Here is a 19,902-nt window from a genome sequence, read left to right as displayed (position 1 = left end):
TGGTGTCAGGACTCAAACCCGCCCCACATTCTCCCACTGGCATAGTCAGATGTGTACTAGGGAGCTACCTTCCATCTTGGAGTGCAATGAATTTTTAACTGAATCACAGATCCCTTTTTTCTTTTCTAGAAAAAGCATTTATTTTCTTTTCACTTTGTTTTATTTATTGGATAGAGACAGAGAGAAGTTGAGAAGGAAGGGAGGGATAGAGAGGGAGAGAGGCAGAGAGACACCTGCAGCCCTGCTTCACCACTCATGAAGCTTTCCCCCTGCAGGTGGGGGGTGGGGCTGAATTGCAAACTCTCTATCAGCAGAACAGCATAGCATAAACCTTTTGTGGCCAAGTGGTGGTGCACTTGATTGATTGTACATGTTACTAAGAACAAGGACCTGGGTTCTAGTCCCTGCTCACCACCAAGAGGGAATCTTCAAGAGTGAAGCACAGCTGCACTTGTCTCTCTCTCTCTCTTTCCATCTCTCCCTTCTCTTTCACTCTCTCTGTCTCTATCCAATAAATATTTTCTTTAATTTTAAAAAGACCTCCAAGCTCCTAGCACAGCACACAGAGGGGCCTTTACTGGTGTCTCCTGTTGAGTGGTCACTTGGAAATGACACAATGACAGCAGGTGTCTGTGCCCCACACACTTTCTGATTCCTCAGTCACTGCTCCCAGACCTGTCCTCACTGACTTCAGCTTCGTTCAGTGAGAGGTCCTTATTTGTAAACCCAGCAGTCTCCAAGCACCAGAGCAAACTGTGGCCTCAATGCTTGGTCCTGCTTAGGAGAGTTCTGTCTGCCTGTGAGCTCAGTCCACAGCCCACAGGAGTCTAGAAAGAGCCTGACTCTCTAGAAACAAGTGGATTCTTCTTTCTTTTTTCCTTTCTTTCTTTCTTTCTTTTTCTTCTTTCTTTCTTTCTTTCTTTCTTTCTTTCTTTCTTTCTTTCTGTCTTTCTCCCTTTCTTTCTCTCTCTCTTTCTTTCTTTCCTCTCCAGGATGTTTCCTTTGAAAGGATATATACTTATGAGCCTTTTTCTCAGGGAATTTTCATATTATATGCTCAACAGGCAAAAGGAGTAGAGAACTGAACCCCCCCTCCAGCCCCCCCAACATAAACACTTTGTTGAATGGCCAAGGTGTATCACTAATATAGAGCAAATGTTCCCATGAAGATCATCTATGATCTTTATAAGGGGATAAAATTAGGAAACTCAGGACTAATAGATAAAGCTATAACCTCCTCATTTAGGTACCAAATGTTTGCCAGGGTGTTTACACCACCTAGTGTCTGGACTGGCTGAGATTAGAAACGCACAGGTTTGTAAGACCTACAGAATCCTCCTGAAGTGACTTGAAGCCTTGGCAGAGTAACTCATAAAGCTATGGACAAAGAAGAGATAAAATGAAATGAGTGGCTGTATTCCAATCCTGAGACAATGGGCAGGAGACTGACAAAGAAGAGATGCCACAAGTTCCCACAGCTCTGTTGAAGTCTGCAAAATTCCACCAGGGGATTTCAAAAGCAAACTCAAAGGTAACATGCAGTCCAGAATTTAAAGAGAAAAAATGATTTATTCTTTTCAATAAGTCCTTTGGTGGCAAGGAAATGGGATTCAGGCACCAGAGGCTTAGAAAACTCACACCTCCAGTCCACAGAATGAGGAAGATAAATAATCCTGTGATAACTAGAAGCTAGGAGAGGTGTGGAGGGTTTAGGGTAAAGGGAAGGCAAGGACAGACACCTTAAGAAGTTTCCTTCCCCCATGTTCTGCCCGCCTTGCCCACAGCAACACTTGCACCTGTATAAACAGGTCTGTTAGCAAGCAAAATACCAACTCATTTTTCTTTGCCACCACACAGTGAAAATTGGGATCCCAGTGGTGGTCCTCTGGAACCCATTAGAGGGGATTGTACAGAGTCAGCATGGAATACTGAGGTGGAGAGGAGGAAGCCGGAAACATGGAGCCTCAGTGGTTTGGGTAAGGATGGAGACTCCATGAAAGTCAATGGACTAGACAAGAGTGAGGGTATTGGGGCTGGGTGGTGGTGCACCTGGCTGAGTGCACATGTTACAGTTCATAAGGACCCAGGTTCAAGCCCCCAGTCCCCACCTGCAGGGAAAAACTTTGAGAGTGGTGAAGCAGGGCTGCAGGTGTCTCTCTTTCTATCTCCCTCTCTACTTCCCTTTAGCTTCTTGATTTACAGCTGTCTCTATTCAATAAATAAAGTAATAAAAATTAGGAAAGAGAAAGAAAGTTACAGCACCTGTGAAAATGTGAATATGGCAGAGCTACCAGCTTAGCAGGGACCCTCTGTGTGGACTAAACTCTCAGTAAAATTATCCAGACACGTAAACAATAGCAAAGATGAAGAACGACCCAGACAAAGGCATTGACATTTCTCCCCTGCTCTCAAAACTGTCTGAACCTAAGATTAGTGCAGATCCTGTGGAGAAAGGCACAGAATTCCAATGTGACTGAGACTGACTTTCCCACAAGCCAGGTGAAAAGGGAACAAGAGCAGAACACCACTGATTTAGAGAAATAAAGAGCGTGACATTTCTTGCACTGTAGAGATGCAGAGTACAAAAGCTGAGATGAGTTTTATACACTCTTCACACCTCTATCTTCTTTTTTTTTTATATTTTATTTATTTTTTCCCTTTTGTTGCCCTTGTTGTTTTATTGTTGTAGTTATTATTGTTGTTGTCGTTGTTGAATAGACAGAGAGAAATGGAGAGAGGGAGGGGAAGACAGAGAGGAGGAGAGAAAGATAGACACCTGCAGACCTGCTTCACCGCCTGTGAAGCGACTCCCCTGCAGGAGGGGAGCCGGGGTTCGAACCGGGATCCTTATGCCGGTCCTTGTGCTTTGCGCCACCTGCGCTTAGCCCGCTGCGCTACAGCCCGACTCCCACACCTCTATCTTCTTTAAAGGAGACACCACAAAAATGAGAAGGAGAAGATGGGCCTTGCTCCCATGTAGTCCAGCCCTCACTCAGGATGTATGGACAAGAACAAAGCAGAACACAGAGACAGAAATGCCGGGAACTGAAGCTGACAGATGTTGAGGAAGAATTGAAAGAATTGAACAATAAACTGAGTATATCTGTTTATTTATTTAAGAGATACTAGATGAGAACCTATTAAGTAACGCACGATGTATGAGCCAAGGAACACCACAGAGAAACACACAATAGAATTGTTTCATTAGAGAAAAGAGAACATAACCTTCTGATAAAGGAGACTGTGCAAAAAACTGTCTTTTAGCTGACCACATAAAATTAATAGGAAGGAGATCTGGGAATGGAAGGTGACTTAGGGACTTATTTGACAGGCCAGATTGAGCCAAGACTGAAAATAGGAATCTAACAGTGGGAAGACAGCTCAAGGCAATAGCACACATTCAGAGGATACAACATTTTCACAAAGAGCATGCCCTTTGATTTGGATAGCCATACGATCACCTGTTTCTAGGCCAGGACTTGTTACCTCCCATTCACAGGATATGTAGACCTTCCACGACAATGAGTTATCCTGGCAGTTGACAGTCTTCTTGCAAAGACAGAGCCTCAGGCATCAAATGATGCCACCATAGAGTGCCCTCTGTTTGGGCAGCTAGGATCTTTCTCGTTTTGAATTCCTCCAACCCTCAACACTTAATAAAAAGTCTGGAGCAAACATATCTCAACCGAATGTGTCTGAGCAAAACAATTTTCTCTTCCCAATGAAGCAATGTATAGCTTTCACTAAAGGTGGTGACATTCTAGATGTGTTTATGAAATCTCCTAGCCCCTCTCTCTGCAAGGAGGATGATTCTGATTACAGGGATGGTCTCTGATGAGATGCACTACAAGCAATAAAAAATTGTTGAACAATCGTACGGCAATACATTAAATCCATAATATCAATAAATGTCAGTGGCTTAAATTCACCCAAAGTAAGAACTACAAAAGTTGAATAAGGGCAAGAGACTGGCATACTTTAATGATGACTTTTCATGACCACAGAATGTGAGCTCAGATCTACAGGGATGCAGAGGTCACATAGGCTCCTAAGCTGAATATAGACCCCAGATCATATCAGAATGATGGGGTTTACAGTCAACAATATTTATACCCTTTTCCATATTAGGAGCTACTCTCTTTCCTGACCCAGCTTTCTGGTCCTTTTTCCAGACATGACATTATCTCTCCAGACAATAACTTGGATCCACCTGCATATCAGGTTTCAGGCTCAGGGGGAAAGAAAGCAACACTGTTCCTTTGCCCTTAACCCTTTGTGCTACTGCCTGACTCCCTTTAGTTCACTTTCTATCTTAAATCTTTTTCAGCCCCCAGGTTCCATATGTAACCATGACGCCAATATGACTTCCTTGGGCCAACAATCCCACCAATGTGTCCTGGAGCCCTGCTTCCCTAGAGCCCCACTTCACTAGGGAAAACGAGAGACAAGTTGGGAGTATGGATCAACATGTCAACACCCATGTTCAGCGGGGAAGCAATTACAGAAGTCAGACTTTCCACTTTCTGCACCCTATAATGACCCTGGGTCTATATTCCCAGAGGGGTAAAGGATAGGAAAGCTATCAATGGAGAAGATGGGATATGGAGTTCTGATGGTGGGAATTATATGTAGTTTACCCCTCTTATCCTATGGTTTTGTCAGTGTTTCTTTTTTATAAAAAATAAATAAAATAAATATCAAAGAAAGTATTGTTAAAATCCTGAAGAAAAAAAAATAAAACCGACATGTGTTTACACTGTATCAAGTTCTGAGATTAGTACAACTGCATACTTCACACTTGAGTTTGATGAGCGTGATGATGTTATCAGTGTTTATATGACCTTGCAGCTAGCAACCAATATTAGATTAAAAGAGGGAGACAACTGATAGAGACATATGAGCCCCCTACTTCTACTCCAGAAAGTGGCTGAGGTCTAAAAAGCCAAAGTCTCTGTGAAAATAAATAAAATAAATAAATAAAACTTCAGGGAGCCTAGAGGTAGCACAGCATGTTAAGCACAGGGTGCACAAAGCGCAAAGACCCGTATAAGGACCCAGGTTCAAGTCCCTGGCTCCCCACCTGCAAGGGGGTCACTTCACAGGCAGTGAAGCAGGTCGGCAGGTGTCTGTCTTTCTCTCCCTCTCTCTGTCTTCCCCTCCTCTCTCCATTTCTCTCTGTCCTATTCAGCAAGGACGACATCAATAACAACAACAATAATAACAACAATAAAAACAACAAGGGCAACAAAAGGAAATAAATATTTCTTTAAAATCTTCCTGAAATGAGTAATTTATATTATTAGAACTGCATTTTTTTCTTTACAAAAATATTCTTCTTGGTTGGGGACACATAGCACAGTGGGTATGCAAAGAGACACTCATGCTTGAGACTCCAGATTCCCGGGTTCAAGCCCCACAGCACCATCTGCATCACCTGCATCTCTGCCATCTCTGCCACCTTTATCTCCACCATCTGTGTCATCTCCATCTCGGCCATGTGCATCACCTGCATGTCCATCGTCTGCATCATCCGTATCTTGTCACCGCATCTACTGCATCTCTGTCATCTGTATCTTCTGCATCTCCACCGTCTGCATCTTCTGCTTCTCTGTCACCTGCATCATCTGCTGAGTAATATTCTGATTCTTCCATTTTAGCCCATGGCTTCCCCTACCCACTGCACTGATATCCAGAGAGGAGAGCCTTGACAAATGCTCAAATAGCCTTACTCTCAAAGAGGAAAGGGGCGTTATTCCAAGTGATGAACTTATATATGATGTGACGCTTAGTCATGACACTAGGGCCCAGACTAACAGCCTTTCCATCACCTGCCTGTTTCAACTGTTCTAAATTCTGAGAAATTGGCATGAAGGGCAACAGTGGGTGACCATTAGTTTAAGGAACCAGTATACAGTTTTGGCAAGTGGTAAAAAGCCAAAGGCTATTAAGACACACTGCTTGAGACAATTTCTTTTTCTACTTCCACTCACATGTGTAATACAAATGATTCCATTGCTCTGTGTTAAAATTGTTTTACTCCCAGGAGGTACTTGTAAAGTCATAGACTTTCTGAGCATCAGGTTTAGAAGTCATAAGTTCTCATTCCTACATTGAATAGAAAAAGACAGATGGAAAGAAGGATTAGAAGAATATCTGCCTGAAGAACAAAAATAGGAGAAGCAAGCACCTTCTAAATAAATCCACTAACCTGTTGTTTTATGAGAAAAAATAAACTCAATAACCTCTCCGCTAACATTATGAGAAAAGAAAAGTGAACACCTTCTCTGACAGTTACTTAACCTCTTCAAGTTGCAGGTGCCTCATCAGTAAAACAGGAATGTCCTCTGTCTCTCACAACTCAGAGGTGCTGTGAACTACACTAGAATAGCTGATGCTTCAGGTCTTTGGGAGGGGACTGACCCTAGCTCTATGTTATTGGTTTCAGGAGAGGGTATGAAGATGACTTTTGAAATCACCATGTAAATCCATGTTCAATTCTATAAGTTATGACAGTCCACATCAGAGATTCCTAATCTTGACGCTCCTGATAATTTTTAATGGATTGCTCTTGTTGGGCCTACCCTCTGCATTGGGGAACTGTTCACAGCATTTCTAGTCTCTGTGTACTAAGTGCCAGAGGAATCTCCCCAGTAACAACAATCAAATAACTCTAGACTTTCCCAGATGTCCCCCGACAGTCAACATTATCCATAGTGGAGAATAATGAACCCATATTACTTTTGTTGTTGTCATCACTGGGGCTACACCAACGAAAGCTATTTTTTTTCCATGCCAAGCAGACAGGAAGAGAATGAAAGATATCACAGTACTTAAATGTCCTCCATAATTTTGGTGGAGTCCAAACTCAAACCAATCTGTAATACTCTAATACCCTTTTCTAGCATTTTCCATCTAAAAAATTATTTACTTATTTTTGGATAGAGAAAGAGAAAAATTGAGAGAGGTGTGGTGATAAGGAGGGAAAGAGACACCTGTACCCATGCTTCACCACTTGTGAAGCTTCCCCCTTGCAGGTGGGGGCCAGGGGCTTGAATCTGGGTCCTTACACTGTAATGTGTGCACTTAACCAGGTACACCACTTCCTGGCCCCTCTTGTGTTCTTCATAAACAGTAGCATAGAGGGTATTTTAAAAGTCTCATAAATTTATATTTGTCCAAATAAATGAAAGCATATGTGGATGGATGGATGGATGGATGGATGGATGGATAGATGGATGGACGGACGACTTAAAAGACTAACGTATTCACGTCTAAACCAGCAGAGAGCACACTAAGGACATCATCTGCTCCATGCTAGATGCTACAAAACAAAGTCTCAGAGCAAGAAATAAAAATGCAATCAGAAAGACTTATTCAGGACAACCAAAAGCCAAGGCTCACCGTGATGACAAGGAGTAGTAACAATTAATCTAATTAGACCCTATGTTCCTGTCAAAGTAAACTCTCTATAGCATTTGTCTTTGTCACTGAACTGCCAACTGGCACCTTGTAAGTGCCTTATTTCTGACAAAGAATCATCAAGAAGGTGTCCAGGAAGTCCATCAGAATGGAAGGAGGTCAAAAGGAGTGAACAGCATGTCCACAAGGATGTGGAAAAGAGATGTTTTCTTTTTCTTGACTTACTGAATGGCAGCACGAAGGCCTCACACACACAGCATTCCCCTCGCTGGGCTGACTTTTTATCTAGAGGGGTGGGGGGGAGAGGCCACAGCACAATAGTTTTCCCCACAATCCCAGAATGCCCTTGAGAACTAGGGATCAAAACCAGGTTATGCACATGACAAGACAGACAGCCTAGCAAATGAGCCACCTCCTAGTCTTGAGCTGGGTCTACTTACCTTTGGCTGCATAATTAAATGTAGTCTGGAGCCCAGACACACACACACAATCATGGTACTTGTGGACTCATGTATGACAGAATATATCCTGTCTTCTAATCCCCATTAAAATTTAATTCAGTATGTAGAAAATAATCAGTATAATTTCCTTTAAAAAAACCCAGAAGACTCTAAAAGGTGGTCAAAGCACAGAGACAACAGGTAGCTTATAAAATGGTGGTAATTCCTGAACATAGATTGTAAGAAAGGGGCTGAAACTAAGTTCCCAACTGTTGATATTTTGTAAACCAATGGTAAATTACTAATACAAAAATAACCTGTGTATGGGCAGGAAGATAGCATAATGGTTCTGCACAGACTGTTATACCCAAGTCCCAGAAATCCCAAGTTCAGACCTCCATACCACCATAAGCCAGGGTTGAACTTTGCTCTGGAAACAATGTGTAGCAAATTTAAAAAGAAGAAGGAGAAGTGTTCTCCTCTATCCTTGGTACAAATTATTGCTTTTTTTTTTTTAGTAATTAATAGTGATTACAAGATTACAGGGTATAGTTTCATTAAACAAAGAGGATGTAAAAAATAGGAACAGGCCAACCACAGTCAAAGAAATTGAAACAGTCATCAAAAACCATCCCAAGAATCAAAGTCCTAGAACAGATAGTTTTACAAATGAATTCGAGGAAGAGTTAACACCTCTACTTTTAAAACTCTTCCAAACGATTAAAGACACAAATATACCCATTCAAAAAGATCTGTGTCCACAGCAGCACAATTTTTAATAGCATGAACTTAGAGGCAACCCAAGTATCCAACAAAAGATGAGTGAGTGGCTAAGAAATTCATAAAATACATACATCAGCTAATAATAATGATGAATTCAGTGTCTTTACCTCATCTTGACTGGAGCTTGAAGGAATCATGTTAAGTGAGATAAGCTAGAAAGAGAAGGAGGAATATGAAACAATCTCATTCATGGGCAGAACTTAAGAAACAAGAACAGAAAGGGGGAATGCAAAGTAAAACTTAGACTGGCTGGATGAGTTGCATCAATGCAAAAAAGGCTGCAGAAGGAGGACAGAGAGAGGGTGTGGTGAGGACTTCATGCCCTGATGTATGATGATAAAAATGGACCTAAGCCAGGATGGAGAGTATTTTGGAGACACTTCTCATGGTGAGATGGAAAATTGCAACCACGTGCCAATAACTGTACTGTAAACCATTAACCTCCCAAAAAAGAATAGAAGGAAAAAAAGGAGGAGGTTACTATGCAGCTATCAAGAACAATGAACCCACCTTCTCTGACCCATCTTGGACAAAGCTAGAAGGAATTATGTTAAGTGAGCTAAGTCAGAAAGATAAAGATGAGTATGGGATGATCCCACTCATCAACAGAAGTTGAAGAAGAAGATCTGAAAGGGAAACTAAAAGCAGGACCTCACCAAATTGTAAGTAGGGCACCAAAGTAAAAACCCTGTGGTGAGGGGTAGACATGCAGCTTCCTGGGCCAGTGGGGGGTGGGAGTGGGTGGGAGGGATGGGTCACAGTCTTTTGGTGGTGGGAATGGTGTTTATGTACACTCCTAGCAAAATGTAGACATATAAATCACTAGTTAATTAATATGAGAGGGGGAAAATCAATTGTATGTCTCAAAGTTTTTCAAAACACAAACTAAATCTTTTTAATATATAGGATGTGTATTTGATATGCGGACTCTCTCAAAAGCCTAGACCAAGTAGATCAGAAGCATCCAATAGCACAGCTATATACGAGATACTGGGTACTGTACAGCAAACCCTAACAAAAGGACTTTTCAAAGTTAACCCAATTACCAAATAATGTGATGATAACATTAACTATCCATTGTCTTTTGGAACCCTAAGACAGCAGGAACCTCACATCTCCACTATAGAGCCCCTACTTCCCCCAGCCCTGGAACCATTGGATAGGGCCCACTTTCCCATATGCCTCTCCCAATCCATATCAAATAATATTGCATTCACCGACCACAACCTAACCAACTCAACGATTGCCACCTCAACATGCTTCACTTCAGACTGTGTCCAGAGACTTCACCTGTGGAATGACAACCCTTCAGCTTCATTACTCGGGTGAGACCTTTCCTTTTATAGTACACTCTAATTCCATCTCAGGTGGTTCACTTTCTAACAAAGTCCCCAAACCTAGATATACACCAGTTTCTGTGAGAGAGAGCTTATGTTCACACGTATCCATAAACTACTGCAAAATATATACCTGAAAGCAGAAGTACACTAGAGTTTGCAGTGAGTACCCCCCTAACACTTCCTCTCCACTATTCCAAGCTTTGGGTCCATGATTGCTCAACAAACTGTTTGGCTTCGTATGTTAACTCTCTTTTCAATCACCAGGTTCCAGATGCCATCAGGATGCTAGCCAGGCTTCCCTGGATTGAAGACCCCACCAATGTGTCCTGGAGCTCAGCTTCCCCAGAGACACACCCTACTAGGGAAAGAGAGAGGCAGACTGGGAGTATGGACCGACCAGTCAACGCCCATGTTCAGCGGGGAAGCAATTACAGAAGCCAGACCTTCCACCTTCTGCAACCCACAAGGACCCTGGGTCCATGCTCCCAGAGGGATGGAGAATGGGAAAGCTATCAGAGGAGAGGGTGGGATATCGAGATTGGGTGGTGGGAATTGTGTGGAGTTGTACCCCTCCTACCCTATGGTTTTGTTAATTAATCCTTTCTTAAATAAAAAAAAAAATTTAAAAAAAGGAGGAGGAGAGGAAGAAGGAGGTGGAGAAAGAGAAGGAGAAGTTGCTAATAAACCTAAAATGGTGATATATTTTCTTAAATAAGGTTACATAACAAAGGATTTTATGGTTTGAGTACAACCTTGATTTATATCTCAAGCACAAACTTTATAGTAATAACAAAGACCCAAAGAAACTTTGGTCACTTGTAAGAAATCCTTATTTCGAGTCATGCAGGTTACAAAAAAATGTCTAAAAGTCATACATGTATTAAAAGGTAGTCTTTATCCTTTTACCTATGCATAATATTTTTAAGCATGACAGTTGAGCAAATTGGAATGTGGCACAGATCAGGGGACCTAGAGCAGCATTCAAAGGATAGAGTATTTTATCAAAGAGAGATAAGGAAATGAGGAAACATAAATAATTGCAGCTACTTCCTTTCTGTAAAGTTGCCAACTGGCCAAGTAGCTTTGGAAATTATAGAATTAGGAATTTGTCCATTTTCATATTCTGGAATCTTCTCCCTTGTGTTTCTAGCGCAGCTTAGCTATAATGTAGGGGAAAAATATTTAACTCAGACATAAAAAAAAAAAAAACCCACTAAAACTTAGGGAGAATTTCAGCCAAAGTCCCTGCTAATGTTACCTTTTTCTAAGAGTTCGACGCATTAGATAAGAATCCAGCTATAAATAATAATAATAACCACCTGCATTTATAAAGTTTAGCTAGCTTAACAATGCCCACTGCTGTCTGGAATTCCTGTGACAACATTATGAAAGATGTTATTATCCCCTTGATTTTACAGACATAGGACTTATGGCACCTGGAATTTTAAAGCACATAGCCAATAAAAAACCAAAACAAAAATAGACTTGATCCAGATTTGGGGTTCCAAATTCAGTGTTCTTTCTGTAATGCCGTGGCCAGGGCAAGTTATTATCTTCACAACAGCCAAAGAAAATTTCAAGCCAGATCACTGAATTGGGCTTGACAGAATGCTTGGAAGTCAAACCCTAGGTCTTTAATGATGCAATCTAATTGTCAGGAAGGGGTGACTTTTCAGAAATCAACATCACTGCCTCCTAACTGTTCAGTACCTGGACTTTAATCCCTGTCTTCCCCTGGGCTATAACAGACAGAATTCCAGTAACCCTTTCGAGCCTCCTCATCAAAACACTTTAGACTTCTCAGTTTATCAGGAAAGCTTATAGTGGAAAGTGGAGACAGGCCCCTGTGCTAAGTATAAATAGATATGGGCCGAGGGTCAGATCTATAGGGTTAGTGGTTAATGTTATTTATACAGTTTCCTCATGTTTGGAAGCTACTCTCTGCCCTAATCCAGCTTTCTAGTTCTATTGTCAACTCTGACACCATCTTCCCAGGGAATACTTTTACTCCACCTGCATGTTAGCTGTCAGGCTCAGGCAACAATTATTAAAGTCATGGGCCCCTTGAAACATACCAAAAGTAGACTTCCTAGCATCTTCCCACACAAAGATCACTAGTTACATCTCCTCTCTTCTTACCTTTATATTCCTGTTAATTAAACAATTTGTCCTGCTTTATATCTTAATACTTTTCAGCCAACAAGTTACAGATGCTACTATGACACCATCCTGACTTCCCTGGGCAGACAAACTCACCAATGTGTCCTGGAGCCCCACCTCTTCAGAGCCCTTCCCCACTAGGGAAAGAGGGAAACAAGCTGGGGGTATGGATCCACCTGCTAACACACATGCCCAACAGAGAAGTAGTTACAGAAGCCAGACCTTCCCTCTTCTGAGCCGCATACAGAATTTTTGGTCCATGCTCCCAGAGGGATAAAGAATACAGAATCTGGGGGAGTCTGGCAGTAGTACAGCAGATTAAGCACAAGTGATACAAAGCACAAGGACCGGCATAAGGATCCCGGTTCGAGCCCCTGGCTCCCTTCCTGCAGGAGAGTCGCTTCACAGGCAGTGAAGCAGGTCTGCAGGTATCTCTCTTTCTCTCCCCCTCTCTGTCTTCCCCTCCTCTCTCCATTTCTCTCTGTCCTACCCAACAACAATAACACAGATGACAATAATAATAACTACAATAATAAAACAACAAGGGCAACAAAAGAGAATTAAAAAAAAGAATGGGGAATCTGGGTAGGGGGAAAAAAGAATAGGGTATCTTCCAATGGAGGAGATGGGATACATAGCTCTGGTGGTGGGAACTGTGTGGAATTGTATCCCTGTTATTTTACAATCTTGTTCATCATTATTAAGTTACTAGTTAAAATTTAAGAAAAAGAAAAATAGTGACTAGACAGAGTGGGAGAGGTTAATTCTAAAAGTCCGCGGGTGCCAACAGCAAGGGTGAAATCATGTCCCTTCTCTATTACCACTTTTCTCTTTCTTTTGGTTTACCTCCATTGGATTGTTCCAGGCTGCCCTGTGAAATTAAGTTGTCAGCTCTTGAGTCCTGTGTGATGCTAAACACACACCCTTCATTCTCTGGCTATGGGTAACGGGGCAAGGGGGATCCATGTAGGTGTGTGTGTGTGTGTATGTGTGTGTGTGTGTGTGTGTGTGTGTGTGTGTGTGTGTGTGTGCGCGCGCTGAATTTACTAAGATGTGACAGAGGCTCTACAGTGCTTGGGCAGGAGCCTTACTCCTGTCTGCATGCTCTATTCCTGCTTTTCAGTGGTATTTAGAAGGTCTGTTTGGCTAAGAGTGGTATTTGAGCCTGACAGGCTGAGCTACCACTGCCTGTCAAATTGTCAGGTAGAGGTATCCTCCCTCTACCTGAAGATAAATCAAAGGCTGTGATAAGCAAAGGGAGGGTGAACTATTCCCCAGCCACATTGTCCTTGTGAAAAATAGTAGGCAGTTTTTCTCCAGCTTAGACCATAGGGTAATGGCTGTATGGATTCAGCATAAACCCATAGATCTGGAAATGGCACATGACCATCAAATTCTCAGTCTAGAGAAAGTACAGGGGGTGTTATTCTTACCTTAAGCTCTTTGAAAGGCTATTTGATGACCTAAAGGGAGAACATCAAGCAAAAAATAAATCAATAATGATTAAGAACAAATGGGAACACAATGGTGGTTGTGGGCGACAAAGGGGCTTATTTGGTTTAATGGTATTGGAGTCTTGCTGATAGCTGTGGGGAGTCTTACACATACAGGCATAAAAGTGTTGTCCTAAAATTTTATAACATTCTAACCCAAAGTGAAATCAAGCTAAAATAATGCTTGGTCAATAAAGCACAGAGAATAATTTGCCTATGCCAAAGGATAACTTCAATGGCACTATTTATTGTGAAACATTGACCACTAAGTCAGCAATATAATGCAGTAAAGAAAATTATCTACTGGTGGACTGGGCAGTGCTGGAGCTCACATGGAGTGGCTCCAACCAGGGGGTAAGCCTCCGACCCTCCCTTGCCTGCTCAAGAGACCACCAGGGCCAGAAAGAGGTGTCGGGGCATATTCTGGTACCAACATTCGTTTATTGGGAGAAGACTACAGGGTTTTATAGAGAGTTAAACAAAGAACATTTTTCACATATGTCAGAAATTACAGGTTTCTCAAAGGTCAGCTTGCCCCTATGGTAGGGGGCTGGTATTACAAGAATTGATGAGATACATAAAAGTCAAAACATTTAGTCTCTATGATGCAGGCGAGTTGATTATCCAAAGGCATTTGAGAGAAGCATAGGGGTTAAACCAGTAAGGAGAGATAAAGAAGAAGAAAAACAAAGCTTGGTGTAAGTCACAGATATCAAAGGGCAGAAGGGAATAGAATTTCGGGGTTTCACTTCCTGGTATAGGAGGGTGTATAATAGAGGGTGTTCTCCTTTATGATCAAAAGGTGAAGTGGATGTGTGAACTTTGAGTGAACCCTAAAGCAGGCAGCCATTTGGCCTGCGAGCAGGGGAAACTAAGTGTGAGAGGCTTATAGGCTTTCTGTGAGCTTGAGAGACTGACAAGGAGAAACTGAGTCTGGGAGACTTTTCCCTCTCAGCTCATCTCTATAAGGAGAGAGGCTAACAAGTGGGGTGTCTTTCCAGACCTCCATCCAAGGATGGGAGAGCTCCCCTAAGCTCTACCAAGCTTTCACATAGTCCCACAGGGCGGTAGCGCAAAGGGTTAAATGCACCAGGTGTGAAGCACAAGGATCCCTGTTGAAGCCCCAGCTTCCCACCTGTATGGGGGGGGGGTTACTTCACAAGTGGTGAAGCAGATCTGCAGGTGTCTATCTTTCTCTCCTTTTCTCTGTCTTTCCCTCCTCTCTCCATTTCCCTTTGTCCTATCCAACAATAACAACAGCTATAGCAACAATAACTATAACAACTGCAACAAGGGTAACAAAATGGGAAAAATGGCCTCCAGGAGCAGTGGATTCATAGTGTAGGCACCTATCCCCAGTGATAACCCTGAGGTAAAAATTAATTAATTAGTTAATTAATTTAAAAAATCTATTATGACCTTGTTCATATATGTTTTGTGGTATTTTAATTAATTAATTAATTTAATAGAAACAGCCAGAAACTGAGAGGAAGGGGAAGAGAGAGAGGGAGAGAGGCAGAGAGACACCAGCAGCCCTGCTTCACCACTTGCAATGCTTCCCCCCTGCAGATGGGGACCGGAGGCTTGAACCCAGGTCCTTGTGCACTGTAATGTGTGCTTAGCCATGTGTGTCACCACCTGAACCCTAAGACTTTGTTCTAAATAGTCAGTTTTGTACCACTATGTGTCAATTACAGTAGCTGGTTCTCCTCACAAACTCATCTCTCTCTTTCTTACACACACACACACACACACACACACACACACACACACACACACACACACACACACACACCAAGTCCCATCCAAGGATAATAAATAACAAAGACCCCACCCTGGTTGACTAGGAAAATTGGCTCAGGAATAAGCCCCAGATTCAAGCTCAACCAGAGTTTCCTGTACAGATGGTGTGAATCAGTCCTAAGTAGGAAAATTCCCTGAACAGTCCAGAGGGACAAACAAGGGTCTTTGGAGCTCTTAAGAAAGCTGTGTGTTCATGTGGGGAAAATCTTGTCAGCAACTCTCCAGCCTTCTCTGAATTCTAGGATTTTCTATAATATCCTTCCCATAAATCTTCAGCCTTTTATTTCTTTACATTAGGTAATAAAATCATATATTAGAGTAATAATGTTGAGGGATCCAGTAGTAGTGCACCTGGATGGAGTGCACACACTAGAATGCAGAAGGACCTGGGTTCAAGCCCCCCAGTCCCTTCCTGTAAGAGGAGAGTTACGCAAGCAGGGTTTCTGGTGTTCCTTTCTCTCTGTCTCTATCGAATAAAGCATTTGACTAATCCTTTGTCCTCTTCCTAGAGAAGTGTAAGATGAAGATGAGCGGTGGACCAGACCCAGAAGGAGGAGAAGAGAGGAAGGAGCCAGCTGGGAAGTCAAAGCAGCCTCCAGCCACTCCAAAGACATGCCAGCCCCTCTGGAGAGTCTGCTGTGAAGCACACCCCCAGAATACCAGGCGCCTGGCAGACACACAGGTGTGAATACCAGTCTCTGCTCCGTTGTTCACATATTACGTGTGCAAATCACCAGGTGATTATGGGACGAAAACAGCCTTCCTTACTATCCTTGAACTTAACTTCATTCTTTTTAGTCATAGCTGGAATTTCACTGCTCCGGGTTAACTCTTTCAATGAGATCACAACACACAACTTCCCCTAGTGCTTCTGTGTGATGTTCGAGGACTGGAAGGTGAGATAGGGGTTCAGATCTGTGTCATTCGAGTGGCAAGGTGGGTGCCACCACCAGGTAAGCTACCTCTTCAGCCTTCTGCACTGCCACCTTTGAAGACTCTGTCCAAGAAGGTTGGCACCAACACGTGCACATCTGAATTGATGTATTGTCAAGATGGCTTAATTCACCACAAGGATAACAAAGAAATGAAGAAGCTTCTGTCCAAGAAGCCCCACTGCATTCAAATTCTCATGTTTGTCCCCTCCCCCACCTGTCCTGTTCCCCCAGGCAGCACCCCCTCTGTGACCCACCCCCCTTGGGCTATGGTTTCCATTTGAAATTCAGAGCTTAACTGCAGTATGCACTTCCCTTTAAGTAAAGCCAACTCACCCCTATAAAAGGCCACATCAAGGGACTCCCACCACCACTACCAGCCTGGCCCTGGTCCCTGGGGTTAAAGTGCCTTTTGTCCACTGGGACTTCAGGGAGGAGCCCAAAACACAGGAGCTGCGGAAAGCATTTCCAGTGTTCCAAGCAAAGGCAGCAGCCAGGGGAATCTCACTGCTTCTAAATGTCAGCCTTAGTATAATCCCCCTGACCTGTTCCAAAGCTTAGAGGTCACAGCGAGTTTTATCTGGAAGAGCTTTTCTATATACTATTTTCCCCCCTCCAGATTAAAAGTGTTATTCATTTTTTCCCTCCCTCCCACTCTGGGGGTGGGGGTATTGGCTCTCTCTTACATATGGTGAGTAAGGCATCAAGGAATTCAAGCAAATGATAAAAATATGTCTGCAGGGAAATACATTTCTCTTTCTGAAATCAATCATGTGCTATTCACACCGGCAGAAGAAATCTCCTGAAATACCCCTTATCTCACTGCCCCACTCCACTCTCCCATCCTGTGAAAACACTTAAAGGCCAGAGGCTGCCTCTCCTGCTCTCCCTCGCCTAACGGAGGAGGGGGGGAGGACAGGGAGGAGATACTGGACAGAGGAGTTGAAGGATGTGACCAGCCTGAAATGACTTGCTCTGGCTGGAACAGACAGCAAGCCCAGCCCCTTCTCCTGAGCAGTCAGAAGACAGAGCACTGGGCCCCACAGGAGCCCAGAATTCAAACAGCAGCTGGTTTTATTCCCACCTTCCCCAAATGCCTCCTTCATTTTGGTGCTGGTGGCTTCTGACTTTGCGGAGAACAAGGGCATAGCTGTAAATGAGGTACTCTGGAAATCTGGTGTAAATTAGAGAGTAGAGGTTTGGCACAGCTAATCATGGCAAAGAGGGGTTTTACCATAATTCCCCAGGGCTCAGGGTCCACCTACCAAGGGCAACCCCACTTCATCACGGATGAGACCTGAGACCTTGGGGGAGATCCTAGAGTCTGTCCAGCCTCCAATTCAGGGGTATTGTTCAAATTAAGTGAAACGCTCTTGAGAGAACTTAGCCAGGCCTCTGAGCACAGGGCAGGGAGTGCTGAGCTGAGTGGGAGAGGAAAGAGATCTGAAAATTATTGCACTGCTTGTGGAAGGCTGTTCCCAACCACCAAGCCAGAACACTTAACATTTGGGGGTAGTGACTTAGTACTAACTTGTGTCCATTCAGAAGGAACTCACAATATGTGAGAGGTTGGAAATTTTGTTCATGAGTAACTGTGGAAGAGATGAATGGGAAACTGAGTCAGAGAGAAAAACAGTTGACTTACGTGGTCACTCTGTGAATGATCAAAGCTTTAGAGTCCACACATCTTCAGATAGCTATTTCATTTTAGGTATTTGCAGGGTGTGTGTGTGCGCGCGTGTGTGTAAATGAGCCAAGTCCTATCTTTTGTTTTGAGCTTACAATTCATATTTATTTATTCTTCATTAAGGTTTGTGTCAGAGAGAGAGAGGGAGAGAGAGAAAGAACTCCACAACACCACTTTGATATATGTATTTCCAGGAATCAAACTCAGGACCTCATGCTTAAGGGTTTTATACTTTATTTACTCTACCACCTCCCAGGCTGCATTTCTGAGAGAAAGGGAGGGGAGGGAGAAATGGTATTTGCTTAAAGACAAAGACGAGTAAGATAGGGGAAGACGGACAAAGTCTGCCCTCAGCTGGACTCACAGGATGATTAATTGTCTCATGTGTTCCTAGTTGTGTATTTGTTATTAGAGAGGCCAGAGCTTTGCTCAGCTTTGGCCTGAGACCGTGCCTGAGCTTGAACTTGCAGCCTCTGGTCTTCCGGTGTCCATTTTGTATGTCTCAGTGGCTGGTCCATAGCCTGAGCCAAATTGTTTCACATCTGAAGTCTCTTCCACTTTCCTCTCTCTGCCTTCTCTAGGTCCATCCAGAATAAAAGGCTAAAAATTTAAGAATGAGGATGACTTACCAAGAGGCATTTGATCCTATGCTAGAAAGTGTAGTTGACACCCAACAACCTCAAATCTGCACATAACCCCACAAAGTTGGTTCTGTACTGTCCATGCTCAAGACAGAGATGCTCAGAGATTTTCCCAACATCACACAGCTAGCCAGTGACATGGCTAAACCTTATAGTTCTGCTAGTAGGTAGTCACACCCCTGAAGAGATACACCATCAGAATAATAAAAATATCCATAATATCTGAGAGGAACAGAGTGAAATGCAACCAGACAACACGTCAGAGCAAAGAAAGCAATCTCAGGCAGGAAGGTAGTTCACTGGGAGGGGTATGTGTTTTGCTATGAGCAGGGTGCAAGTTTGAGCCCCAACATTACCTGTGAGCCTCAAGGGACCATTTGGAACAGCTCTCTTTCTCTATACTTGATGGATAGAGACAGAAATTGAGAGGGAAGGGAAATAGGGAGAGAGAGAAAGAGAGAGATAACTGCAACACTACTTCACCACTTGTGAAGCTTTCTTTCTGCAGTTGGAGATTGGGAGGCTTGAACCTAGCTCCTTGTGCACTGTAATGCGTGTGCCACTATCCCTTCTCTCTCCTCTCTCTCTCCTTCCCTCTCTCCCTCCCTCTCTCTCCACCTCTGAAACTTAAATAAGATCAAGAAAAGTTGACCCAGGAGTAGTGAAATCACACACACACACACACACACACACACACACTTTCTAAAAAAGATAACTCAGGCTGAGCTAACTTGTCTGGGTTTGCGTAGTGAAGAATCAGGAACTGTCCCTGAAACAAACTGATTTTCGACCTTGATTTCAACAGTTAGGCTATAGTGCTTGGCAGAATGGGGGGTGGGGCATGAGGATGTAAATCATTTTATACAAAGCACTGCTCTTTTCCCAGGGCCTCACCTTGACTCACAGGCCCTGTTCTAAATCCCCAGATGAGAGGGGGGAATTATTCCAATCCCCCTCGCTCACGGACCAAGTGTGTGGTGAGAGGTCAGGGCAGCCTCACCCACCGTGTGGCACTTCTGGGCAAGCAGGAATATAGAAAGCCAAAGTGAATGTACCAATCAGAGGAGGGGAAAACAGAGCCTCAAATCCTCATGGCAGAGCCACAGGGAAATGCACTTCTGATGCTTGTTTTTATATTTTTTGTTGTTGAGGTGGTCTGGTGTCGGGCTGCACCGCGGAGAAGAGAGCGGAAGTCCAGAGCAAA

At 43.2% G+C, this 19,902-nt stretch overlaps 1 long non-coding RNA gene across 1 annotated transcript in view; it reads right to left on the bottom strand.

Annotated features, from left to right (window-relative positions):
• LOC132535400 (uncharacterized) overlaps positions 1-19,902 on the bottom strand; it is a 201,147-nt gene that overhangs the window by 171,603 nt on the left and 9,642 nt on the right. The window contains exon 2 of the long non-coding RNA XR_009547177.1: positions 13,576-13,605. This is a non-coding gene — a long non-coding RNA (uncharacterized LOC132535400). The remainder of the gene's footprint in view (positions 1-13,575; positions 13,606-19,902) is intronic.

The sequence above is a fragment of the Erinaceus europaeus genome, chromosome 22 (assembly GCF_950295315.1).
Source record: "Erinaceus europaeus chromosome 22, mEriEur2.1, whole genome shotgun sequence".
Lineage (NCBI taxonomy): Eukaryota > Metazoa > Chordata > Mammalia > Eulipotyphla > Erinaceidae > Erinaceus > Erinaceus europaeus.
This window is presented reverse-complemented; position numbering and strand designations above follow the sequence as displayed.